Source organism: Heliangelus exortis, chromosome 11 (assembly GCF_036169615.1).
Source record: "Heliangelus exortis chromosome 11, bHelExo1.hap1, whole genome shotgun sequence".
In the NCBI taxonomy this organism is placed as follows: Eukaryota; Metazoa; Chordata; class Aves; order Apodiformes; family Trochilidae; genus Heliangelus; species Heliangelus exortis.
In genome coordinates, this window is record NC_092432.1 from 5,855,272 (window position 1) to 5,881,855 (window position 26,584).

Here is a 26,584-nt window from a genome sequence, read left to right on the forward strand (position 1 = left end):
CCTCTCTTTTATGGAGTTTTCAGCTATCTCGGTATAAGCATATACAGCACTACATGATTTACAAGACTGAACATCACACAAATACTGCCATGAACACACCTAGAAACTACTTTACTACCAGTGTGTCGAAACAGGTTTATACAAAATATGTTTTAAAAATGTCAAAGAATATAAATATCTATAAAAAAACAAAAATAAAGCCTGTTCTCAGGACAGTGAGAAAATTTAGACAGGGCTAAAATCATCAGAAGTTTGCCATGACTGGGTTACCCAGTTCTACACCTAACCACCAGCAAGTGGTTAGGTAGCAAGACTCCATCAACCACTTCGTTTGCTTTTGGTTGTTTTGTTTGACTTTTATTCTAATCAAAGACATCAAGAAATGTTTGGGGGTTTACTGGTTGTCAGAATATACTCGGACATCAGATCTAATACTGGTATTCATTTATAGAGATAAAGGTCTAGCACTATCCAAAATCACAGCCACTCAAGAAATACAGTGATAAACACCTTTATGTTATCTTTGTGTTGTAGTCACACACATGCCCATGTGTGTGTATAAGAACATTTGGATATTAAAATGAGCATTTCTCTTTCAGCTTTGTAAAGAGCTGTTACAATGCTTCAGAGCTGAGCCAAAAAAGACCTAAAGAAGCAGGTGGCAGCAGCTAACTTGTTATGTCAAGGCTTTGGCTTCTCCTCATGCCCACTGAGTGCCAGTCCCTGGAGAAGCTGCATTTGATATGCTCCTGATTGCAGTCAGCTTTTCTGAATGATCGGACAGGAAAAAGCAGGGACCACCACACATGGCACAGAGCAGGTGTCAGTGATTACTGAGGTAGCTGGGTAGCACCGCTGCAATTTTTCTTGGATATGATTCTTTCCAGCCACTCAGACTTCACATGACTTATTTAAACTTTTGGGGGGTTAAAGCAAACAGATAGAATCTGCTATTTTCAAAGAGACTTTCTCCCAGGGCTACTGATGTCCCACTCTCATCATCATCAATGAAGTTGATGCAGAGCAGCTTGGTTTGGCTCCCGCTCTGGACCAGCCATCAAAGCCTAAACAGTCCTGACTGATGACAGAGCATTCATTTCCAATCTGTCTCCAGGTGTGGGCCTCCTGGGCTTCTCTAAAGGCCTCCTGGAGCAAGTGTAGCAATGCAAGTCTATCACTAATGGACTTGCTTTTCTTAGTTATTTTCCTTGTACCTTGTCTGAGCAGCTCCTGGATTCCCCAGCACCAGCACTGTGAAAATCACTGCTACAGAGGCTCAGGTTCACTTTTTAAATCTTCCTCCGGAGAGTGGAGACTGTGTCTGGGTGCTAAATCAGTATCTGTCAACTCAACAGGATTTATCAGACCTGCCAGGAGAGACAAGCCCACACAGTCTTCATGCTATTTGCTCCATTTCTTACTTTCTTCATCCCTTACATTGTTCTGCTCTCACTTCATTCATATTATAGCTGCATTCCTCTTTCACTGCAAGTGAAGGAAAACACATATTCAGTAGAAAAAAAGACCTGTTCTGCTAGGTTGGTACCATCTGCTATGGGACAGCTTTGTTCCTTCCTCATGCCTGAACTAGTGCTTCCATAGCTAAATGTCTGACAACAGCATCACAGGAGAAACTGAGGCCACCAAGCTTCAAGTCACTCCAGCTCCTTCAGCAAGAAGCCGTGCTGGATGCTGCAAATTGCTGGAGCTGGTGAAATAAAATCTGGGGCCTGAGAATGAATCCTGAAGTGTTATCTTATCTGAACACATCACACCTGGTAGTCCTGGTGACTTGGTAAATGCCTTTCAAACCAAAGTAGCGTAGCAAATTTGAACGTTTCACCTCTCTGATAGGAAATCAATGCTTACTTTCAGCATTCAGCTTCCAGACTGTATTTTCCCTTTTTCCAAGCCAAGTCCCTGTCCTTCGGGCAGCTGCCTTCTGGTTTCCCAGAAGAGTTCAAGAAAGGGCTGGTGTGGAGGAAAGTGATCATCAACATTTATGTCACCGTGAGCAGACGCAGGTTAGCGACAGAATGATGACAGCCCTCACATGGCAGGTATCTGCCTGCACAACCAACTTGTAGCATAAGAAGCAGATGCTGTTTATGTCACTTGCAGGTCAGCTTTGCAATTCAAAACACTTTGTGATGCTGTTATCAAAATCTTCACGCTCAGCGCCAAGTGAAAAGAAAGCGGAGAATCAAACATTAAGCGTCTGAGAGGCTCATAACAGCAACTTCTGTGCCAAAGAAATCTGGCATGTCTGAACTCCTCATCCTGCAAAGGCTTTGTTTCTCCTTTCTCCCCCACTTTCTATCTCTCTTTTCTTCTCAGCTTCTCACCACATCCTGAGGTTTGAGTCACTGTGGGCTGTACTTTTATCAACAATGAAACACAGAGACACCTTCCACAGTTGCTGAGCTGGTTTCTTGCTTGGAATTTGGCTTTAGAAAGGCCAGTTGTTTGCTTTTGGAAATTTCATGTACATGTGTACACAGCCTCAGACTTGCACACAAAGGATCCTCCATTTGCTTGCTCTGTAGCAAAACAGCTCAGCCACAAACAGCTGAATTCATCATCAGAGGAGATTGCTGTTGTCCCGTCACCCAGGAGCAATGAGCTGATGCCATGTAGCATAACAGGTAGCCCAGTGTTTAATCAAAGCCTTGAAAATAAAAAAATATTTTTTTTTTAAAGGACAATGAGCTTTCTTAGGATGCCAGATACCCTGTAAAGTAACAAAAAATATTGATTTTTGTTAGCGATTTGGGATCCTCACAGGGAAAATGATTTTTAGAGCTGCAAAGTCTTTTTTAGCACTGAGCGTGCAGCTTTTCATATTGGCTAAGTTTCTCATCCTGCTGCATTCCCCAGTCACAGGGAGATGTTTTCACCTGGGATGGAGCAACAAGCAAGGCAAGTCCCACTTCTAGAAACACATCTTGCCACCACCTGACACAGCAGCCTGTTCCCACGAAAGTTGAGACCTCTCCAGCTTTGTCTGTTTCTCTGCCATTAGAAAACTCAATTAACTTTCATTCTCTGTATCCTTTCTCTCCCCTCCCCCAAACCCAGCACACTGCTTTGCCTTTTTCCTCTCTCTGATTCCCGCTCACACTGAAAATGATGAACTCCAGCAAGAAAGACTCTGCTGATGGTATTTCCTGCCTGTCAAACAACAGGAAGCGTCAGAAACCTTGTGAGAAAACCATTTCTCATGACACTGCTGGGTTAATAAGTTGGGCCCAGATGGCTTGGATAGGTTTGGAGAGCATTCATGCTAGCCTCTGAGTGTTAGGATGTTTATCTGAACTTTTGATCCTGTTGAGGTTTGGCTTTTTCAGGATCCATGTAAACTTTGACATTGCCTACTGTGCTTTCTCTGGCCAAAGGAGGGTTATTTATCCCTCCTGATCAGCCCAGGGTGTGCACGGTGCTTCAAGCTGCTCTAGATGCATCAGGAATCTCTCCTGTGGCTTCTTGCAGTTTGTTCTGAATTGTGGGGCTTTGGCCCACACATATCCTGATAAGTGAGGATCTTTGTGACTACGTTGACAAACGCTTTCACTAATCCCATTTACAAGAGCAAGTGTTCATTCAAAATTCTTCCAAGCATACAAAGTGAAAATTTTCTCCTTTGGTGTGTTTCAGTCATCTAAAACTGGGAAAAGGAAATGTATTGTGTGGTTTAGTTCATCCACCACTTAAATTGAATAGGAAACAGTCAAATAAAAGAGTGCACAACATCCAAACTTGCTAATGAATATTGGAAGAAAATACCCAAAAGAGTCTAAGTTCATTTCCCAAATAACTCATGAATCAGAGAAGGAGCTATGGCCCTTCTTGGAAAAGCAGTGTGTTCCTGTTGAATTTAGCATCTACCCTTAACAATAAACACATGCTTAAATCCATGTAAGATGAGTGAGACTGAAGAGTGCTGAGCTGGGACACTATCATGGAACATTTTCAGCTCTTTTCAACCCTGGAATTTTTCCCCCACATCCTTCAGACAGTGCCGGAAATCCCCGAGGCAGCCAAGGGCATTTGGGTCTTCATTGCTGCACGTCCAAATTTCCCCATAGGCTTTGTAGAACTTGAAGCAGCTCTGCTTTGTATTTGTCTAAATGACAGTGTTAGCTACTGACTTCTCTTGGAGATGGTCTGGTTCCAAAAATCAGAAATTCTGTTTTGCTGTAGCGGTAAAAGGAAATAAAAGACAAGGCAAACTATCAATTTCCTGCCTGAAATGAAAGCAGCTACTGAGATGCAATAAAAAAGTGAAAGATTCAACCAGCATTATTCAGCAGAGCTTCTCAGGACATACCTGAAAGTGTCTCTTCACTTTATTTTTCTCATCTATTCCCAGGTAGAGCAGATTTTCTTTACTGTGATGATGTGTTGGCAGCAAATAATATTTCATGAGACAGATAAGAGACTGCAGTGTCCTGTCTGCTGTTCTTATTAACAATTTTTCCCCCTCTTCTCTGTCTGCTTCATCTGAAACAGTCTACATGTCAGATGTTCATTATATTGATGATGTCCCAATGACAACCAATTTATTTTCCTGCCTGCACCTTCAAGAATTGTATTAGTAATGATGTCTATCTGCTCTAGAGATGCTTTGTAAAAACTGATGGTCTGCCATACGGATACTTAATTACATCTTCTTAAAGGAACACAATTACATTTGCAGGTAAAAAGATTGCTCTGGGGTTAAAAATGTATTTTCAAATTAGTTTTTCCAGTGGGTAGGATGTTTAATTTTCATTTTGGTGGCCAAACTGGAGGACTGCTCTGGGAGATCTGGTAAGATGGATGTTCTCAAAAGCAGAGATGATGCCATCAGAGCTGTCTGTCAACCCTTAGCCAACATGATATTTAGTGGCACAACCAGGAAAACAACACATACATATGACAGTGCCCCTGGTCATGAGGGACCACCTGCAGCATAGATACTGTGTGATGTTGGGGACAGGGCAGGCATCTCCCAGGACTGTCAGCCAGTTTTATGGGGCACTGCTGAAACAGCAACTCCTGATCTGCATTTCTACCAGGGCTTCCTGGGATGATAATAAAGAAATTTCAGTGCCTACAGAGATCTCTAATACTGCTAAAGCCTATAAAGATGATACAAAATGCTCATCCTGGACACAGGTGTGTGTTTGCCTTTGAAACTGTAAGGACATGATAGTTTGCATGAGAACACTCGACCATCCCATAGTGGGGGTGCAGGGTTGGGGGCACCACCAACATTCAAATCCTTTGCCCAGAAATGAGCAATGTGAGGATGCATTGGCCAGGCAGAAACTGTCTCATCTGCTCCAACCAGAGGAAAGTCTCTTGGCCCCCAAAAAGTCATCTGTGGCTCCCAAACTGTCGTCACTTTGGAAAAAGCTGGGGTTTCTGCAACAGCTTCATCTGACTTTTTCTGGGGCTTGTTTATCCTTTCAGCCCATGGTCTGCTCCAGTGTTTTCCACATCACCTCTGACATCCTTAGTTTCCACATTAGCTATACCATATTTGTTATTTTTAACTGAGCAATTCCTTTATGAAAGCAAATCACTACTTCATAAAATTTTGGAAAGAAACCCAAAAAAGATGCCTGAAAGGAATGTCATGAAAATGCATGTAGCAATACTTCCCTGCAATACAAAACATAACTAATTTAACCTACAGATCTCTTCAAATGCTGGAAACCACCTGCTTCCAAGAGCACAGTTCTGTAGTCCAAACCAGAAACTAACTAACTAAATAACAAAAGAAAGTAGCTACATGTGTACACACACACATATAAATTCTTATCCAAGTCTATTTTAGTCTATTTAGTCAGAAATCAGAACTTGTTGAGGTGAAAAAGAATATAAAGAAGAAACTCCTTTGTGTTCTACTAATTTAAAAATAGTCTATCATAGTTATTTCCAGAATATGCCAGCATATAATTTAAAGTAAATGTTTTGGATAGAAGTGGAGCTTTTTAAATTGCTTGCAGCAAATAATATTTATAATAATATTGATTTTTATTTCTGGTATTTTCTCTCCTGTTTTCTGTTAAGCCACTCATCACTGGGACATATTTACCATACAGTTTGGACAATCAATTGCCAATCTGTTGCCATTTTGCAAATCGTACAGTGTTATATTGTGTTAGTTAATAATAATGCTTATATTTCTTGGCTCAATCACACAGTAATTTTTCTGTGTCTTGTCTGAAGAGACCAGAGAGATTAAAACTTAAAAAAATGGAAACTAGTAGATGATAATAATTGCACTTCCAGGTGCAAGCATTTGGTTGAAAACTAAATTTAATGAGTTTAACGAGTGAGTTGCAACACAAGAAAAAAAAGATATTGCAAAAAATGGGCAAGTATTAATCACAATGTGACCAAAATCTTCATGCTAAAGTTTCCAGTATCCAGTGAATACAGGTTTTAAGTACTATACCTGCTTCAGCTGACTGAACAACTGAAAAGAAAACAAAAATATGTTCTTGAAAAAACCTAGATGAGACATTTGAGCTGGGCCATGTCTGGCAACATTGGGAATATTCTTTGACTTCTTGGTCCCTTGGTTGGAGATCCTTCTTTCCTGCTGTCACGGTTTAACACTGGCCTGGCAATTAAACCGAGTAACAGACACTCTCTATTAATCTCTCTCTCCTCCCTGATAAAGAAAGGAGAGAGAATAAGGGAGAGAGACTTATTGGTTGGAAACTAAACTACACAACTTTAATGACACAGTAATGATAAATAGGAAAAAGTTACTAAATATATACAAATATACAGGAAAATGGATACCATGTTCCTCCCCCCTCTACCCCAATAGCTCTCACGTCACCACCGAGGCTGCAGGGCAGCCCTGGGAAAGTCCAGGCTGGACTCCTGGAGTCGGCAGCAGTCAGGAACTGGAGGCAGGAACACACAGATATGGGCTGGCACGGATCAGGACCACAGGCAGACGAACGGATGGGATCCTTCCAGGATGCCGGGTAAAGGAAGGAAAACAGGAAAGGCAGGAAGGGCAGGCAGCCGGAAGCAGGAAATCTGGCTTGGCCCTCGTGATTCCTCAATTTTATCCTGAGTATATGGGATGGAATACTCTGTTTGGTCAACTCTGGCATCTATCTTGTCCATTCCTCCCCAAAGGAGGCTGCAGGTGGGACCTCTTTCTTCCTTCTGGAGGGTAAAAGTTTTCCTCAGAGCTGAGCAGTGTCCTTGGCTCTGCATACCAGTCTCTAGCAGTAGCTATAAACATCAAGTGTTATCAGTCCTAGAAGCACACACTTTCTGAGAAACTTGCTGTTAATTTCAGCAAGTGCAACTACTTACAAGAGACTTAGCTAAAAGCAGAAGTACAAGACAGAAAATCACCTTTATCCTGGCCCAGACCAGGACACCTGCAGATGCTGCTCCTGCATAGGCCACTGTTCCCAGGTTGGAAATTTCCTCACCAAAGCAGTCGCCACGGAGCACCAGACCCAGTAGATCTTATCTGTTGAAAAAACCCATACTCCAGCACTATGAGTTTTCCATGCATGTACAAGAGATTAAATCAAACCTCCAGACACATACAAAAAAATCCTGTTCTTTCACAAAGTTTTAGATCCAAACTCTACAGCTGGGGAATGTTGCCAATTCTGTCGTGTCTTTCCATTCCTCTTTCTGGACACGATCAATAGTGGCTGTGCCAATAGAAATGAGCATTAGAAGCTGTTTTTAGAACTCTGCTAATTTGTGCAAGAGCAAAAAGGAGCAAGAATTCTCCAACTGAAGCCTCGCTTCACAACATTTCCATCTCCATTCTGCAGATTTGGGGTTTTGATGAGGTTCAGTTTTAAGGTGCTTAGCACACAACTCACCACCTAATGTCTGCTGCTCCGTTTCAACACTGAAACCAATGAGTGAACTTGGGATTTCCCCATATTAATGTGGGGGAAAAAAAAAGAATTAAGGAGCCATAAATATTGCATTTAGTCCGGTTCCTGCCACATTATTAATAGGTATTCTGTTTACTCCCACCACGTTTGATAGAAAACATTTCCTGGCCTATCACAACTACACAAGAACTAGGTGGCACTCCTGAAATAAATGCTGCTTGGTGTAAATTGCTTCAGAGCAAGGCTTACAAAATGTTTATTCAAGACCTTGCAACAATCTCTTTGGTTACAGTGCAGCTAGGGAACATATCACCTACAATGGTGCTGAGCTTAAATCACTTTTATTGTAATATAAGCCATGCTGCAAAGAACCCCTTGCAGAGACTGCAAGCTACACCATGTTTAACAAAAGTTGATTTGTTATTTAGTTTTCTTTAAGGTGGGGGGATAAACTGAGGCATCTGCTGGACACCCTCAGCAGAACCCCCTGGGGCCTTTTGGGTCCCTGGGATTGAATAGCTTGGTGCTAATGGCTCGAGCCCCCCCTGATCACCTCCCACCACAGTTCCTCTGCCTGCATTCAACACTTGACCACCTGATCTACAAATTATTTTTAAAGGTCTTCAAGCATTAAAAGGAAAAAAAAAATGCTATGTGATAAAAAATTAACCGTTACCATTGCAGTTTGCAAATAATGAACTTCTGTGGGGCACTAGGACTGAAAAGTTACCTTCATAGGTACAAGCCAGTAATGGGTTTTGCCACCTGAACATTTTACAAGGAATACCACACCTGAATGACAGCCTACAGGTAAGCTTTTCATTCTCCAGTTGTGTGAACATCCAGGGCACAGCCTTATTATTGTCATTGATTTATTTATTTGCCTGGAGGCAGTCTCTTTAGGACCTCATCAAATTGCCCATCAAAGAGTCTGCACACAGTGAAGAGATCCTGACTCAGCACTTGTAGCCCAGGAGGCAGCCAGGGGATGCAGAGGAGCTATGACAGGAACCCAGTGTCACCACCAGACTGTGATGAGTGGTGTAACTGGTGTGTGACTGGTGTCATGGCACACTGCTTGCCAGTCCCAGCTCCAGCAAGCTGTTGGTGAGGTGCAAGGGAACAAGCACTGATCCATAATGAACCCTGCTTACCTTGTAGGAGAGACCATGGGGTTTTTCCTTTGCTTTTAAGCTTGAATTAGCACAGAGCAGGTGTAGAGCTGGCAGCCAGGAGGAGCAAAGGCTAGAAAATACAGAGGTGAGCAAGAAGAAAATTATGGTGATCCACTAGATAATTTCTCTGTGGATAATCTTTCCTCCCCAGAGTTCTTGCTGGGCTGCCTGCAGGCAAGCTCTCTCTTCAGTCACTCAAAAACTGAGTTGACTTTCCTGGAGAGATTCATGGAAATCAGTGCAGCCTCCAAGTTTTAGGTGACATTAGTACCTATGATGGCTCTGCCCCACTCTGTGCCGCTATCAGACATCTGGTTGCTACGGGGCCAGAACCTCATCTATCTCCTCACCTGGTTTTGTTTTCATAGCCTCATTCTTCTATGAGAACTGCCTTTCTCCACTGCCTTTAACTCATTGTTTCCCATTAAGCAGATGGACAGGCTTGGCAACCATGCCCTCTTAAAAAAAAAGAAAAAAAAAAGAAAAAAAGAAAAAAGGAAAAAACCGCCAATGCCTTTCCAGGCAGATATTAGAGATGATTCTCTATGCATCTGGAATGTAGCAAACCATGAAATGCCTGTCTCCTTAAAGCTCCACTTTAACCAGCCTAAGGGTGCATAAAGACAGTGATGTAAAGGACCAACCCAACTGGCTTGTAGGTAATGAACCAATATTGAAGGAAGAACATTTTAAAAGCCTAGATCACTCTGCTCCTTAAGCTCCCTTGTATTCTCCCTGTAAATCTGGCCACACTCACCATGACTGATCTAAAATATTCCATTTTTAATTAGTTCCAGGCTCACAAATGTGATTGCTACATCTGTACAATATAGCAGTGCCAAATCAAAGTCTGAGGCCGATGAACAAGTACTGCATAGTTTAAAGACCTGCTGAAGGAGAAAACAGGGCTACTTTGCTATTGGAAATAGCTTTTGCAAAATTCTGAACAGCCAAGTCTCCACCTTGCTCTTGCAGTCCCATTAAAAATGAGCAAATAGGAGCTGTTCTTCAACTTCCTCCAAAAAACAAATAATTCAAATTAAAAAATGCTGTCCTGTCCTCAGGATGTGTCTCTGTGGTGATACTACCAGTAATTGTATCTGGAGGCTGAGGAATATCTCAACTGACTGAAGTCCTGTTCTGAAGCTGTTGCTGACTGTGTCAGAGTCTGGGTGCCTAGAGGAGCAATCCCACAACACAGGGTTGGAACAAGAGTCCCATTTACTCCTATGTGACATGCCAACTTTCCTTGGTGATCTTTGTCACAGTAAATCTCTCCCCTCAGTGTCCTCTTTTGGTAGCACCTATCTTCACCTTGTTTCTTTTTCTCTGTTGGAGCTCTAAGCTCTTAATAAGGATGAGACCTAAACCCTGATTGGAGATATGTTGACCTGGGTGCAAAATTTTCACCATAAATATGAGTCCCTTTCCCATGGAGCTCTGTTCAGCAGTCACTTGAAATGCAAGGAGTTTAAATGGGAAGTTCAAGAATTCCTTGAGAAACTATCTTTTAAGGAAGACAATAACATGAGCAGGAATGCATCACCAGCAATACAGCATTTTAGCACAACTGATAGACAAGGGAGACAGAGAGACTGAGAGAGTCACGAGTAGAATTTTATGCCAACTGCAAGTAACATTTTTGTGGCTCCCAGAAATCACTGCTGTCCCTAATTAGATGTCATGACTAAGCAAGCCATCATAAGTCTGCACATATGCTATTCTTTCTGCTTTACTTTTGTAAACGTCCTGTGTTACTCTCTTACTCTCTTGAGACCAAGGCTGAAACTCTCTCACAAGGAATAGGAGGTTAAATCTAAACTGTTACAAACTACGGCTTACAGAATGTCTCTCATATTTTAAACTACAGGTCTGTGTGTAATTGTTACTGCTTTCATATTTCAAATCCAGGAAAAAAAAACCTCTGGATGTCTCCCTGCTCTAATAACATCTCCTGTACAAGGATAGCAGCCCCTGGCCTCCCACTGCATCAAAGTTGGGCACAAAGTCACTTGGCTTGCAGCAGATCACAGACTATGTACATGGGCTGCATGCAAAGAGGTGCTGGGTACAAGACTGGAAGTTCAGAACTTGAGGGGAAATTGTCTAGAGGCAAAATGCCTTTGCTTTGCCAAAGACTGAGTCTCTGGCTAGCTGGAAAACAAGCCTGCTGTCCATTCCTGCCTTGCAGTGTCAGGATTAGTTGTACCTACCTGGGATCTGCAGTGTTGACCACAGCTGTCAATTAAAACCAAACACATTTCAGTGTGGCTGCCAGCCAAAAACACAGGACCTGCCAACAAGTAAACACAGAAGATCTGCCTAGTTTCAAAACTATTGTGCCACCACTGTAAGAAGAGTGTGCTTACAATTCCACTAGAATCCAAGGGCCTCCTGTGCCAATTTCCTGCTCGATAGATGATGTCCCCAGAACAAGCCATCCACAGCTCAGTCTGCCAGCTATCAGATCTTCTTCCCTCCATTTGAGGATCTCTGGGATTTTTTATTTCATAACAACCTTTCTCAAAATGTGCCTGATTCATAGTATTGCTCAGTAAAATGGACACTAAAATGCATCAGACACAAATAAAACCAAAGAGCTAGGTCAAAGACCACAGAAAAATGGATTTAGCTTTGTACAATGGGGATTTATTTTTGACATTCCATTCAGGAGTCAATGAAGTTTGTGCAATTAATTAATAAGGGAAATTATCTTTGGTAAAACTAATGCCTCAAAGCTATTTGTGCTTGGGAGAGCAGTGAAGAAATGGAGTTCAAATACTCTACACACGAGCCCCTGCCTTTCATTCTGAAAGCCCCTGAAGTGCATTAGAAATTTGGGTTCTTTAGCACTCCAAAGCATTTAATTCACCCAGGAATTAAAACCATCTCAGAAGGTGGGATATGGAGGAGCACAAAGAAGGCAGCAGATGTTTAACATCAGTCCAACAAAATAATTTTCAGTCAGAAAAAAGAAGACTAACAAACTGAAAGACTTATTTATGTGAACACCAGGTACTAGGACTCTCATCTCTTACACTGAATTTTAATGCAGTTTATGGTTCCAAGATTCATAATTTACAAAGTTTTCAAAGTGTTTTGACAGCCCATACAGAATAAAATATTACATATGACTGGCTGGTCTGCCCTGAATGCTCCTCTACCTGTCCAGGAAAGATCAGGACTGGCTCACTGCAACACTTCAAGGAAGTCCTGGAATATGAACTTTCAATCTGGGCAACATCACAGTACAGCAAGATGCCACAGTCATCCTGGTTTCCCCAATTTTCTTTACAGTAAGGGTGTTTACCATCTGCCCTTCCATATGAGCACGATGGGCAGCAGTGGCTTGGTATTTTTGGCAACAAACAGAAAACCAGGTTGGCTTTCTCTGGACTTGCCCTCCTTCCCACAGCAGCAGCCTCAAACGCTGTTTTGTTTTGACACCTGTTTCCAATAAAAACACAAGGTTTGTACTGACAAGAGGAATGCTGGTCCAGACCGCTGGCATTTCAGAGCCACAAATCATGCTTTCTGTGTGCCTCCAAGGGTCAATTCCATTCACTAAGAATCTCCACTCTCTAATTATTCAGTTTTTCCACAGCCAGCCTTGTTATCTAGTGAGCTACTGTCAGCTGAGGCTGATATTTTCAATTATTTAAAGAAACAACGTCAACTCTTCTCTACTTACATACATAGAAAAATATATATATTATATATATATTATATAAATAAATCTCTTTCCTGTTACCTGTGCTATGTCTGCTTTAAATGCTGCTCTGAAATTTGGATATAGGCAGTGGAAGTTTTCTTCTTTTTAGTAAATACCTCAGAGAGATGCTCTGGTGACCCATGCAGGGGCTGGACTACTAAGATATGTGAATGAAGACAAAGTTCTGACACTGGGATATGTGGCTGGAATGTCCTCAGTTTCATGGTTTAGCTAGGAGATCAAAATCTCAATAGCTATATATTTTTAATTTTTTTCTAGATCTGTCATTTAAGAACTTGATATTTAGAAAATGCTTTGATTTACAAAATGCTCTTGATTTAAAAAAGGGGTCTTCCTGTAGTCTAGCAAGGGACAGAAGATAAGTGAGGGAAATTTTTCCCAAGAACCATGGCTCCTGGCTTCCTGTATTATACCAAATGATCAGAATTAAAGAATCAAAGTCCTACTCTGTGTTTCTGCCCCATTTCTTCCCACTTCTTTCCCTTCTGGGAAAGCATCACGGCTGAATAGAGCAGAATTCAAGCTTACTCCATCTGCATCTCTTCAGGTACACAAAGATGTCCCTTACAAACCCTTCAGCAGGAATTACAATGCCATGAGCTGGGTTTTCCTCCACTTGTCCAGAGACAGCCACCAAAGGGATGAAGAAATGCAACCTGCATGAGCTAAATATCTCCAAGAATCCAACAAAATCAACAAAATCCTAGCAGAATAACTGGAAAAAAGGGTATTGCCTCCTATTCATCTCCTTGAGGGGTAAGAGACATTTGTAGTGAGTCTCTTTAATTCAGTCTCTAATGATCAATGTGTCCAGAATCATTTCTACATAGGGAACAAGGAGTGCAGCCAAGATGACTGGTATGATGGGCCTTTTCCTCTCATCTTCCAAAGAAGTAAAATAAGTATTTCATTCAGTTTACTTTTTAAAATAAGTTCCACTCAGGTTCCCAAAACCAACCAAAGGAAAACAGTCACAAAGAACACAGAAAAACCTCACGCCTGAGACACATTGGTATTACACCAAGGTGTAATCGTGTGAATTACTGTGTCTTCACATTTCATCTCACATTGGCACAGTGATAATGGAAACCTGAACAAATTTCTTGAACCAGCAAGCCAGAATCTCAGGAGAACATTTCAGATTGTTGTCCCTCTGCTTTGATGTACTCTACAATCTCACACAAAATCAGGCTCCAGTGGCAAGAGCCAGGCTCGATGCACCAAAGGCAATGGGCTCCCCTCCTAGGAAGCTAATCAAAACCATCCAGTGTCAGATGAGGGAAGGCAAGAGCAAGAACCAGCAAATAACTAAGTAAATACAATTTCTAACCCTTAAATAACCCTGTCACTAAAACACAAAGTACACAGATAACTCAATCCTCCTTCTGAGCAAACACACTGTGCGTATTTAACTTGACAGGTTTTTCAAGACTCATATTCCATAGCTTTCCATATTGCCCTCAGCAGGATGTAGCCAATAGTCTGGAAAAAAATATCTTTTTTAACTTCACTCCTCCGTCCCCCACTTTTTTTTTTTCGTTTTTCTTGTAATCATCCATATTATTAATAGGAGGCAGCTGGTTCCCATTAATGTTGGGAAAAGTGGTCTATCTCAGGAATTATGGTTTAAATTGGCTTGTAGTCTGGGGGAATTAGCCATCTGCACCTGGCCTAACATGGATATTTTCAGCCATACTAATCATAAACATGGCTTTGTTCTAGTTGTGTCCACTTGGGTCTCTCACTCTGTCTCTTTCTTTTCACTCAGAGGGTGAAAAAGAAGGAAAAAAAAAACCTTATTAACCCAGTAACAGAATTAATCAAAACATAGCTTTCTTAGTGTCCTGCATTTTATTTTGTGTTTTTAACTGAGCACATCACTTAAGCTTGAATGAGGCCCAGCACAAGTCCTGTAGCTTTTCAGAGACTGAACAAAATTGGCAAAAGGAAGAGCCAGTTGTTTGGGAAGACAGCTGTGATTTAGCAGTATTTTCATGACGTACACAACAAGTCTAACAGCACATGGAAAGGAAGGGCTGCACAGCAGAATAAAGCTGAAGAAAGGATGGTTGCAGTATGTAAAGCAAAAACACCAGGACATTGCAAATTGCTCTGAAGAACATACTAGAGCATAACAGGAATGTAGGTTTTTGGGAGCTCTTTTATCCCTTCCAATCTCATGTCCATGTTTGGCAAAAATTCTTCTTTTATCCAGTGTGTTTGGGCTCAGATAAGAAAAACAGATTCAATGATGAGTGAAAATAAATGACATCATCAGGTCAGGGGACTGCTCTCTTTGTCTCTTAGACTTGGCAGTGCAGGTGCAAGCTCTATCCCATCCACAAACTCTGTAGGGAATCCATCCACAACTGGAGTTATAGGAATAAGCAAGTTATTTTACAAAAAACTATTCAAATCTTTGACCATAGCTGGATCTTTATGATGATTCATAAAAGGTTGGACTTTCCCTCCACATTAATCTTCCTGCCTTAGTAATTATCAATCGCCAGCATTAATATGTTGAAAAACAAAGTCTGGGAGGATAGGTTCAGTGGTGACTTCTAAACACAATGATCTTTTGGCTTCAAAGTCACTGAACTACTCCATGCTGGAACCCGTGAGGCTCTGCCAAGGGACTGCTCAGTCTGCTCATGTCCAAATCTCCCTACAGACAGGAGATTGAGTTATCCATGACACTGGAGGTTCATACATACACAGTTATGAGGGGTCATACATCAAGCAAAAACACACACTTTAATTTGACAGTCACAGTCTCATCCAGTGGGTTTTTCCTGAACAAAGCCAGCTCCATCAGCCACTTATTGTGATGCAAAATCCTTCCTCCACCCAGACCTAACCATGAATGAGTGCACTGTGGTACCAAACCAAACAGATTCTCTCTAGTCCCCTCTCTATCAAATGCCAATCTACACTTCCTGCCAACATACAGCTCAATCACAAGGAGCCAGAGAGCTCCTCACAGCCCTCTGGAGCTCCCACCCAAGTTGATTAGCTAGGTATGATGGGCTTCTTTACTTGTTCACTCATTTTGCAGGATCCAGCTGAGACAAGAGGGCTGACCTCTCATACAATACCATGTTATTTGCAGCATCTATGGGATCAGGAAGTGTCAAAATCTCAGAAAGCAGCCTGGATCTTCCAGGCCAGTTTAGAGTCTCAGATGGTTTGGATAACCTACAGTCAAGAATTACAATTTATGGGAGCTTATCCAAACCAAACTCTGAATCAAGTCACTCACCCATCAGTTACAGAAACTCCTCTCAGAACAAGGTGTGCTGCCAAGTACTAACAACCAGCTATGAGGTGGGGCCAGGGAGCTTGGAGATGGGATAGGATCAGTTGGGATGGACTTCAGAATCAGGGCTTGGAGGGCAGGGAAAGTGCAATCACCCTTGTATCCAAACATGAGCAAACAGGTGGAGAACAGAGCATAGCTTTTAATAGGCAGTTCTGTGAAACCAGTTTGGCTGTAGATGTAAATCAGTCGGAACAGGTTCATGGAAGCAGAGAAGAGTGCTGAAGCCACAAAGGGAAAACTGCAAACTACAGCTACAGGGGAAGTCACCATAGATCCCAGAGCAACTCAAGGTCTGTGCTTCTGTGCTCTGCTGCCTGGCTCTTCCTCAGCACTTTGGTTGTCTGAATGCAGAGTCTCTTAATAAAAGGGAATAAAAGGAAGGAGGTGGGGCCAGAGAGTCATCCTTACTCTTGACGAGCTTTCAAGAGCTTGCTGAGACAGTCAGAAATTCCTGGAAATGAGATTTCCCACCTCTTCAGGGAGCAGGATTTTGGTATAAAAGCCAAATTAAAAATAAAAGGATATCAATGACACAACTTTGGTAACTGAGAGCAAATGGCACCTGCCACCCCAGATGTGTCTGTGCTGGAGCTGTGTGCAGTGTCCATGGTTCACACAATGTCTCAAGACAAATTCAGACCAAAAGCAAGGACTCCCCTGTGACTTGTTACTTTCCCTGACTTCACCCACATGAACCAGTCCATGACTTCCACCTGCTCTTTGTCTGCCTCTCTCCCACGTTGAGGTCCTCAGAACTGATCTCCAGAGTAATTAGTACAGTGCCTGGTACACTGCAAACCTTCTCTCCATCTGTACACTGCCTGGGCAGTTACACTGCCTTCTCCATGACAGCACAGATCACACAGTCCAGGAAAAAAAAAAAAAAATTGCAAAAGCCAGAGACAAAGTCTCCTGGCTGAAGAGATCCAGCTGTGGAATGAACTTGCAGAGGAAATGAGACAAATCCAGTTAGAGCACCTCTGGGAAACAGGGAAAACCATTCCCCCCTCTTTCCTTATAACCAGGATGACATTTGCAGCACCACCATCCCTCCACATCTGAAGGAAAGAGAGCTTTTTAGCCATAAAGAAGACAAGACCCAGAGATACCCGAACCTTGCTTTTGCTGATCTTTGGGTTTTTTTCGCATGAGGAACACTTAGATATTATATGGCTGGGATAACCAGAAGGATAAACGATCAGGAAGCTCAGTATAAGAACAAGGAAAATACCAACGAGAAATATTCCAGAAAGTTGTGGAGTTCACAGTTCCTTAAACAGGAGACGAAGTGACACTGGGGAGAGTACAGACAGGGGAAATGTTTGTGACAATTTATTCCTGTATCACAGCTGTATAAAGAGCCCACTAGGTTTAGTGCAGGACACAAGGATTCACAGAAAGGCAGAACCTGTGCCAAGGGCTGCACTTACAGTGTGATCTGCACTGTATCACAGCCCTTTTCCTGCCTGAGCCTTGCTTCTGATCTCAGCACTGCACTCCAGGTTTTTTCCAAGCATGATATCTTTCTTCCCTCTGGGCCCAAAGGAACTCAAACCCAAACTCTTAGGCTTGTTTCTCCTCAAGAGTAAAAACCCTGACTCACATTCATAACACTCTTTCCCTTCCCATCCCCCCAGAAGATGCACATCTTTCTAGGCAGCTCAGACATCACCACTGCTTTTGGCTATTTTTTCCTCCAATGCTTTACCAGCTGTCTTGGCACTGTTTGCAGTTGTTTATAAAGATGTAACCAAATTAAAAACTTCTGCTGTTAGAAGTCCTGAATTTACATCTCAGGAACACACTTTCTCCAATAAGTTTTCCAGTCTTGCAGGCACTAAAAGAGATCCCAGTCTCACAGGGATCAACAAAGTCAGGGTTCTGTGGCAGGCTAATTTGAGCATTATTATTTTTATTTTTTCCTTCTTCATCCTTGATGTCTTTAGAGGGAAACTGAGCCAATAAAGAAGACTACCAGGTAGCTGAAGACCTCTGTGAAACCATCAAGCTCTGGGCAGGGCTATCACTTTGGTGAAGAAACCCTGAAGAGTTCACTTGGTAAGAGTGAAAACAGAAAAGACAGCAAAGTGCTGAGCAGCACCTGGAGCTGGGAAGCCTATGAAATCTGTTTGCTGCATACATGTAGGGAAAAGCCAGGGAAAGGCATTCCTGTGCTTTTGGGAGCAAACCACAAATCCTGAAATGTCAGACTGGTAAGAGGGAGATAAAATGTGGCGGGGATTTGACTGGGGCAAGTATCTAAGGAAATAGAAAATAAAGAGCTGACCTTGAGATGGAGTGTGTATGGTATAGCCCAGATGACAAAGGAGAGATTTTAAATGAGCTTTAGTGGAGATGGAGAAAGGATGAAAGAGAGATGAAAGAAAGGAAATCCACATACAGATGGGCTAGCAGGGTTTTTGCTTTGGGTTGGGGTTTTTCATTTTGCTCTTTCTGTTCAGGAAAAGCTTGAAACAAATGGGTAACAAGCTGATGAATTAATGAAGCCCAACATTTATTCTCTGTTGTGACAAGAATATCTCAGCTTCAAAGCAAAAAGCAGATGGGCCACAGCTCAGCAGCCATCAGAAACTGCCACAGAGAAATTAACCCACTGAAATGCAGGTGGGAAATCAAGAGTCCAGAGGGTCATCAGCTCCTTGAGGTCATGGAAGACCTGCTAAAACTTATTTGTGTTATCATGAACAAACAGAATAGAGAAAGCTCTTATATGCACATTTAATTAAGAATAAGAAAAAAAGCTAAAAGGGCTGGGAACACAATTTGTAGCTCCTGAGTGCTACATCTCCTTCCAGTTTTCCCTATGTGTTGCTCTCAGAGAGCTACCATCACCCAATATCCATTAACCATCTAAGTTTCTTTCTTCATCCTATTCCCAAATTGCTGTGCACATCCCCAACATATATAACCCTCAGTGCATTTCAAAACCAAGCATCCTAGAACACCCTGGATATTGGAAGACTGAGCTTACCCTCTGATGACAGTCAGTGCTTCCAGAGGGCTTCCTGTATTAAGGTTCACAACTCAAGGGCCTCTGAAAAGCAAAAGTTTAACATGCTGTTTGGTTCCAGCAGAAGTACAAGCTTGTAGCAAAACAGACAGAAGAAAAAGCTCCTGGAAGCACAAAGACCTAATTCAGGGAGTAGATCTCATTATGGGAATAGCCCATGTCTGGTTTACAGACCTTAAAGCATCCCACTTCTGCTTATTTCAGAACCTGATTCCATGAAACAAACACTGCAGGATAATCATATTTATTTGTTTGGTTTTCCACTTTGTTCAGTTATCCCAGCGTAAATCTAAGCCAAATGTTGCACTAAAAAACCCCCATGGATATACATGTTTTTTGATTTACTAATAGGATTAAGAAAGTAGGTTCTTTTTAGCCAAGACCAGAGGTCCTCATTTGTAACCATTTATCCTCATGTAGTTAAAGGACACCCGCAAATTACAGACTGTGGGTTCTAGCACCATTTTATACACATAAATATATGTGTATATTTACAACTGCTACATACTTATTTTCCACAGTGTGGTGCCCAATGTTTCTGCTACAGCCTGAAATAGAGCTGCTGCAGTGTAAGGCCGACTGGGGCTGTATTTAGCACAGGGAAACTTTTTCCATTGGGTAGAAGTGGGATGGGAGGAGGAGGAGAGGTGATGTAGTAAAATCAGTTGTGCCCCAGTTGTGTGGTTTGGGAGCTAAATGGCTGCTGGTGGCTCAGCTGAAATAGAGAAACAAACCTAGAAAGCCAGCCCATTAACAAATCACTCACCAAACCAGAAAACAAACCCGATTCCCATCTTTTTTTTTTTTTAAATGAAGGAGTAACTGGATTTTCAAAGTGAAGCTCTAAACATCAGAATGTCTAAATAACAACAAGATTTGTGAAGAACGATAAAACTGAGGGGATATTATTTACATTCTCATTTATGATGCTTTAGGCATGAGTCTTTCAGCTTTATAGCTCCTGTCATCTGAAAAACTGAAAATCTGCATTTTTAGGAAAATACATGACTACAGGAATCAACACTTGTAGAAATTCTGCAAATACTGTGGGACTGGAACTAGAACTGTGAAAGTGGGAGACAAGACTGTATAAATTGATTACCCAGCAAGTTTATATGGCTGGTGAAAATATTAAGGGGTAATTTGTAGTTACCTAGCAAAAAAAAAAAAAAAAAGAGTTTAAGCAGATTGTGTGTTACCATGCTATGAACACTTATGCAAGTGAAATGTAGCCTCTAAATTATAACTTGTCTTTTGAAATTACAATTCAAAGCTGACAACCTGAAATGTTCTGTGACAGTAGGATTTTGGTGTGTGTCTCTCCAACTGGGATAAAGAACTAAAATACGATTTTCAAAATGCACAAAGAAGGCAAAACTGTTTGAAAAGTGGGAGGTGAGAAAGAAAGAAAAAAAAAAAAGGTTTTTAGGTGCCCTTCCTGCCAAATTTTTTATTTTATTTTACCATTTTCTAAGCTGTTCTTCAATTGAAATTGTATAGTTCCTTTAGTTCTATGCTGCTAGGTGAGGTTTTTTGCAAGATTGCTCACCAGTGTACAGGACTGCACGTACTCTGCATTACTAGAGCCTGCTGCTTCCTTTCACCTCCTCCATCTCCTTCTCTCACCTGTTAGTTTTATTTCTGGCCAGACTTTTCATGCAAAGTCACAGCAAACTTCCTAAGTCCCTAAGGCTTTCTTGTGAATTCAGCTGCCTGCATACTCTCCTCAGAAAAATAACCATGAAAAACACCAAACCTGGCCTTTCTTATGAAAGGAGCAGATTTGTCCAATTTAAAAATAATTTAATATTTTAATTTTTAATTGGCCTTTGTTTTTTCATTGCCTTCACCCTCCATTCCTGGGAGAGCTGAGAAAGGTGGTCAGAGAGCAGCTCAGTGGGAGCATGGAGAATCCCACACCATGGTCATGGCCCGAGGGCTGGGCTGGCAGCCACACATGGGCAGCCCAGAGGGTGCAAATCCAGAGGGTAAAGAGGTTGAGATATAGCTCTCCACCCCAAAGGTGGGAAATCAAAGCACAGCATGCAGAGGACAAATGGAGAAGAAACCAAGCTCCACTTTGCCCAGCTTTCTGCTCCCTTAGAGAATCACACAAGTACAAAACCATGAAAACAATAACCCCAGCTGCAAAGGCAATGAAGCAATTTGTTAGGGAGATGACATTTTTAATGAGAAACACTTGCTGAAGGAGAACAAAAGGCCCTGTTTGGTCAGAGAGATGCTCTTGATACTCTTCTGAAGTGCATGAAAAAGTAATTTCATTTAAGCGTCATACACAGAGCAGCTGAATTTCCTGAGGCTCCAGATGTTGTCCTGTGCAGATGCTGAACAAATGGAACTCTGTCCTGATGAAAGAAAAGGAAAAAAACAAACCTTCTAAAACCTAAACTCATGCACCAGAGTATTTCACATCTTAAAAGGAGAAAAAGAATGAAAAAACCTAAAAAGTAAAATGAGAGCGAAATCCATGCAACTTGGGGAGAAAGGAAGGTCTTGAAAGCAGCAGTGTTTTAGTGGACATAGGATAAACTGTTCTTAATTGCCCTGTAGATAATTGAAGGAGACAAGAATGTGGATTTGCAAAATACCAAATTCTGGCTCTGTCACCTCTTTTTCTTGGCTTTGCACTTTTTCTCTTTGACAGTTATCTGGCTGCAATAACACTGATTTTTTTTTCCTAGGAAGGGGCAGGTTCTGCAGACATTTATTAAGCCAGAAGTTACTGGAACTTTCCTGGGGTGAGTGACAGATTCAGAATCAACAACTGAAAAGCTACAATCAATATTTCACTGTATTACTCATTCAATAAAATCAAAACCTGCTTCCTAACTTGAGAGTACACAAGGTTATTTCCTGAATTTTGGGGAGGACAAGGATTTTAGTGCCTCCTTGTTAAAAGCTGTTGAAATAAGAGATCAGACCAAGATCAGCTCTCATTTTAATGAGGAATAATGGAATATAACAACCTCAATACTCTGATACTTCATTCTTTAACTTTGAGATGGGTGACAGAAGTAGATGTAGTTGGCTATTAGGCTTTGTAAGCCATACAGGGCCTGCACAGATTCTGATGTAAATCAGAATAGCCTATTTTTTTAAAATTTTTTTCCCCTTTCAGGCTCTGAAAAATGAAGACTATTCAGCCTTTCTTCCAAAGCACAAGTCTCCTTCTGACACAGCATTATCCTTTTGCTAAGTGGTAGCAGATGACAGTCTCAAGCACCGCATGAACACGAGAGCATTCCTACCTCTGCCAGAGGGCCCCTTCCTAAGAAACAAGGCTGGGGCAGGCAACCCCGCCTTTGAAAAAGAGCAGTAAAAAAAAAAAAGGAGGTTTGTGTTGCCAATCCATCAGCAGGTGGTACTGTGTAGTCAGTTTCTAATGAACAAAGCCAGACCGATGTTGGTTTCCAGCAGGATGGGGAAGAAGCGGTCAGCATCACATCTGACACCAAGGTGCTTGGCAAAGCTCAGGGACTGCCCCACCAGAGCACACACTGATGAAGAAGGAAGCAAAGCCAATGGGTGTGTTGAGCAGATCTGAATCAGGATGGAGCTGGGACTTTTGAAAAGAAAACAACTTAGCACATGCAAGTTATGAGAAACTGAGGGCTGAGCTTTTTGTTTCTCTCTCTTGAGAGGCAGATTTAACATCAGGCTGAGAGCAGCTGCCTTCCAGCATAGGGGGAAGAGGATGCTTCCAGTATAGATTTCCCAGTCAGAGAAGTACTCTGTGTTTAGGCAAAAAAAGCAGATCAGAGGACAGAGAAAGAGCATTGATGGACTAGTTTCTTTAACAAAAAGACCAAATAAACATAGTTCAAACAATAAATTTTTGTCCAAGGTAAGCATCAGAGACGTAGTTTACAGCCATGGTGCTGGTAGCTCACAGAGGAGCATTGTGCTTTGGAGAAACCTGCTTGAAGCAATGCAATAAAAGTGAATTGACCTTGGGATGGAAAAATCAACTTTTACGGAATTATTGGGTGTGATCTAATGACTGTACTGGATAACTCAAATTCCAACAATAGGTAATGCTTTTAAGCATGTTACCAGGTTTTGTTTCAGGAATACGTTGCCAAAATAATCCCTTTGCATACACAGAAAGCAGCCAGTGAAACTTAACTTTTAGTAAGCACTTAAGAGAGATTTCTACAAGCAAGCAATGTTTTAATTTATACTCTAAAGAGTTTTGCATTAAGGTCTGCCCCTACCAGCAATCATCAATATACTGACAATCTCCAAGTCTTGATAGCTAATGAGGAGAAAATCACTTAGGTAGAAAGAAATTAAGTATAAATAACATTTTTGAACTCATTTTTCCTCTAAGGGCATACTACAGCAGAGCATGCTTGAGCCATGTGGGATACAGGAGGCTTAATCTCATGGAATATTCTGCTACAAGAGCTTTGGTGGGGAGAGCAGTTGTACATTTCCACACCAACAGCAAATGCCGACATGTGAACAGCATAAAGGGGACAAACAGGGAACATTGCAGGAGGACTGAGGACTTCAGGACCTTTGGAGAGGCAGGTGAACAAGGCAGCATTTTTTTTAATGATGAGTGTATTTTTAAGGCTAGCAAGCACTGTTAAGAATAGTCCTGTTCCTGGGACTAACACAGGATCTCGTTGCAACGTCATGTTGTCTCTGTCCTGCGTCATTTTCCCCAGCAATCTGAGGATCATCTGCATGGCAGATGCTAAGTCTTCATCCAACAGAGAAGTCATGGAATGGGCTGTGGTGATTCAGACCAATTGCCAAGTGCATTCAGTGCTGAAGCAGTGGTTCTGCAAGGGGTATCTGGCTTAGAACACAGAGAGGGCAGCTGCCCCTCCTCCTGCATCTACAAGTGATGGGGAGCCAGATAGACCCCTAGCATCCAGGGTATCATTAAAAACAATCTGAGGTCAAAATATCATGTGTCCACATCCATCTGTTCAAAAACGTCTTGAACTCCTCAATATTTGATCTGATATTTTAAGACAATTTACAAAAATTTTCTTCAGCACAAATATAAAATAATTCCTTTAAATTATCTTTAATATCTAGCTTCTTCATGCACTTGTAAGTGAACAGGCTTATCCCTTTGAAAACACCAGGGGATGCTGATTTCCCCATTCAGGAATCAAATATTCATTTTCATGGGTCACTAGAGGTGGATGGCTCTAAAGGTAGGCAAAACCATTCAACTCCCCTGTCTTTTAGCAAGGGGAGAAAAACCAGGACAAAGACAAAGGAAATAATGAACATCTGCAAGGCCACTAATGAGCTATTGCAGGTCATTACTTTTATTTCGAATAGAAATTTAACTTACAAACTATTTTGAGAATCACTTGCATTAGGCATTTACTTTATAATGAATGTGACTGCAATTTTAAAAAGCTGGTGTACAGGATGGTCGAGAGGCTATAAAAAACCCAAGTTACATATTGAATTGTGTGTACACATAATGACTGTATTATTTCTAGGGAATTAGGGTTTTTTTCCCCCATAACTTTCCAGACTCTGAATCATTTTCTAATAGGATCTCAACAGGCAACGGTATTAAAAATGTGTTAGATGTTAGCATCTGGGCCAGGAAAAGCAAGACAATCTAATATAGGGAATCTAACCAGGGCATTCATCCAAGCCTGCCATCCATCTTTCCATTCTCTGTGGTGTCTCTCCCACCTCAGGGTACACAGATTGAGCAAGTCCTTGGAATAATGGCATTTAAATGAGGAAAAGCCTACCTGAGGATGGTTCCTTGCCAGGCAGGTTGCAGGTCTCAGGGAACTGATACTCAAACTACAATCATCTTCTTCTCAGCAACAGCAGTTTGAACTGAGAAGGCATTTCAGAACAGGGAGACAGACTGAAAACAGAAATCTCCTTCCATTAAAGGGAAAAGAGAACCCCAAGGCTCCAGGTGTCATGATTTTGACACCTGATTTTCATTCCACAGTGGAACAAAAATGAAACCTTTCAACAATTCTCATGAAAACTTTCAGGAGAGAGAGAAAGAGAGAGAGAGAGAGAGAGAGAAGCAAGAGTACTGAACTCACTGGGTGGGTAAGATCAGCAAACTGGAACAGCACCTTTGGGAGAATTTGAAAGGGAGTCAGACTCCATGTCTTTGTACTTGATACAGAAGATTCAGTTTCAAGATCCTCCTCTAAATTAAACAAATCTCATTATAGCTATAAGCAGTCTGATCAGCAAAACTTCTCCTCCAGATTTTTATAAGAAAATTTTTTTTAATCAACAGATTTTTTTTTTTTTTTTTGGTCTGATTCTAATCCTTGGGTCTCTGGGGGGAAAAAAAAAAAAAAAAGTGAAATTCACCATCTAGATTTAGGATATCCATTTATCCTCTTCTCATTTATCTCAGTAAAACAGATGAGAGGACACTGGGAAAAGTAAAAACCTAAATGAAAAATACCTACGTATTTCCAGTATGCTTACCTTTCCTGAGGTATCCAGGATAATTAAAAATTCATCAGTCAGCTGTGCATGCAAATGTTAGTGTGCTCAATTAAAGTCTTACCTCAGTAGGGCAGACTGTTAGGAAAACTGTTAAGAAACAGTAGCTGTCTTTGAAGGCTTAAAAGTGCCAAAGGCAATATGAAGGAAGAAAAGGCACTGTACAGAAATTATCCTTATTATAGCTTAGGAATTTTTGTTTGTAGAGAATGAAAGGGAACAAAGTACACTCCTGCAGTATACTTCAGTATGCAATAGCTCAGGTCCCGCTGCTTGGAATAGATTTGAATAAAGGAGCTGAACTCATATTTTGTTCAAAACTTAGCCCAGACCTTTAGTGATTAGAAATATTTTGTTTTCCTTCTCAAATATGCAGATGGTGGTAAAAACAATGGATAGGACCTCTCTGAACAGTGTGCTCAGTCCCATTACACTGCAGGTACATGTCACATATTCCCATAGACGGAAAAAAGCCTTTACCTTCAATCAAGGCTTTATGCTTCAGTGAATTGTGATGAGGCTTTTCCAGTAGTTCGTCTCACCAGTGGTTAAATGTTGGGAAACAGTGAGGGAAAACTAAGCAACCAATATGGCTGATAAACAAGCTTCGACTTTATTGCAGAGTAACTTTCACTTACATAGTGTTTCTGTGACCACACCCCCGCCACCACACAACAACATAACGTTTTATTGGACACCCGGGGTGTTTACCTGTAGCACAGCGAATCCCTGGTGCAGGTAGCACAGAATTATGGGCCAATCTAATTGGCCCCTCAAACATGGGGTTGGGCACAGCAAAGGGGGTCACACCCCCTACCTTTTCGGGAACATTCTCCAACATTCTACAACAGTTAAAAGCTTTCTCCTTTCCAGCTCCACAGTGCTCACAAGCAGGTTCTGACTTTGCTGGAAGTGGCATTTCATAAGGCAGACTCCAAGAAGTCTTGCAGCAGCTTGGCTATC

The 26,584-nt window shown here is 41.6% G+C and overlaps 2 long non-coding RNA genes across 4 annotated transcripts in view; one reads left to right on the forward strand and one right to left on the reverse strand.

The window, feature by feature from the left end:
• LOC139800807 (uncharacterized) overlaps positions 1–26,584 on the forward strand; it is a 369,707-nt gene that overhangs the window by 257,180 nt on the left and 85,943 nt on the right. The window lies entirely within an intron of this gene.
• LOC139800804 (uncharacterized) lies at positions 980–26,174 on the reverse strand. 2 transcript variants are annotated; one of them, XR_011727951.1, is made up of 5 exons: positions 26,102–26,174; positions 19,097–19,159; positions 11,266–11,345; positions 9,032–9,122; positions 980–2,668 (listed from the first exon to the last, which is right to left on the reverse strand). It is a non-coding gene; the product is annotated as an uncharacterized lncRNA (long non-coding RNA). The 2 variants fall into 2 exon arrangements; XR_011727952.1 differs by lacking the exon at positions 11,266–11,345.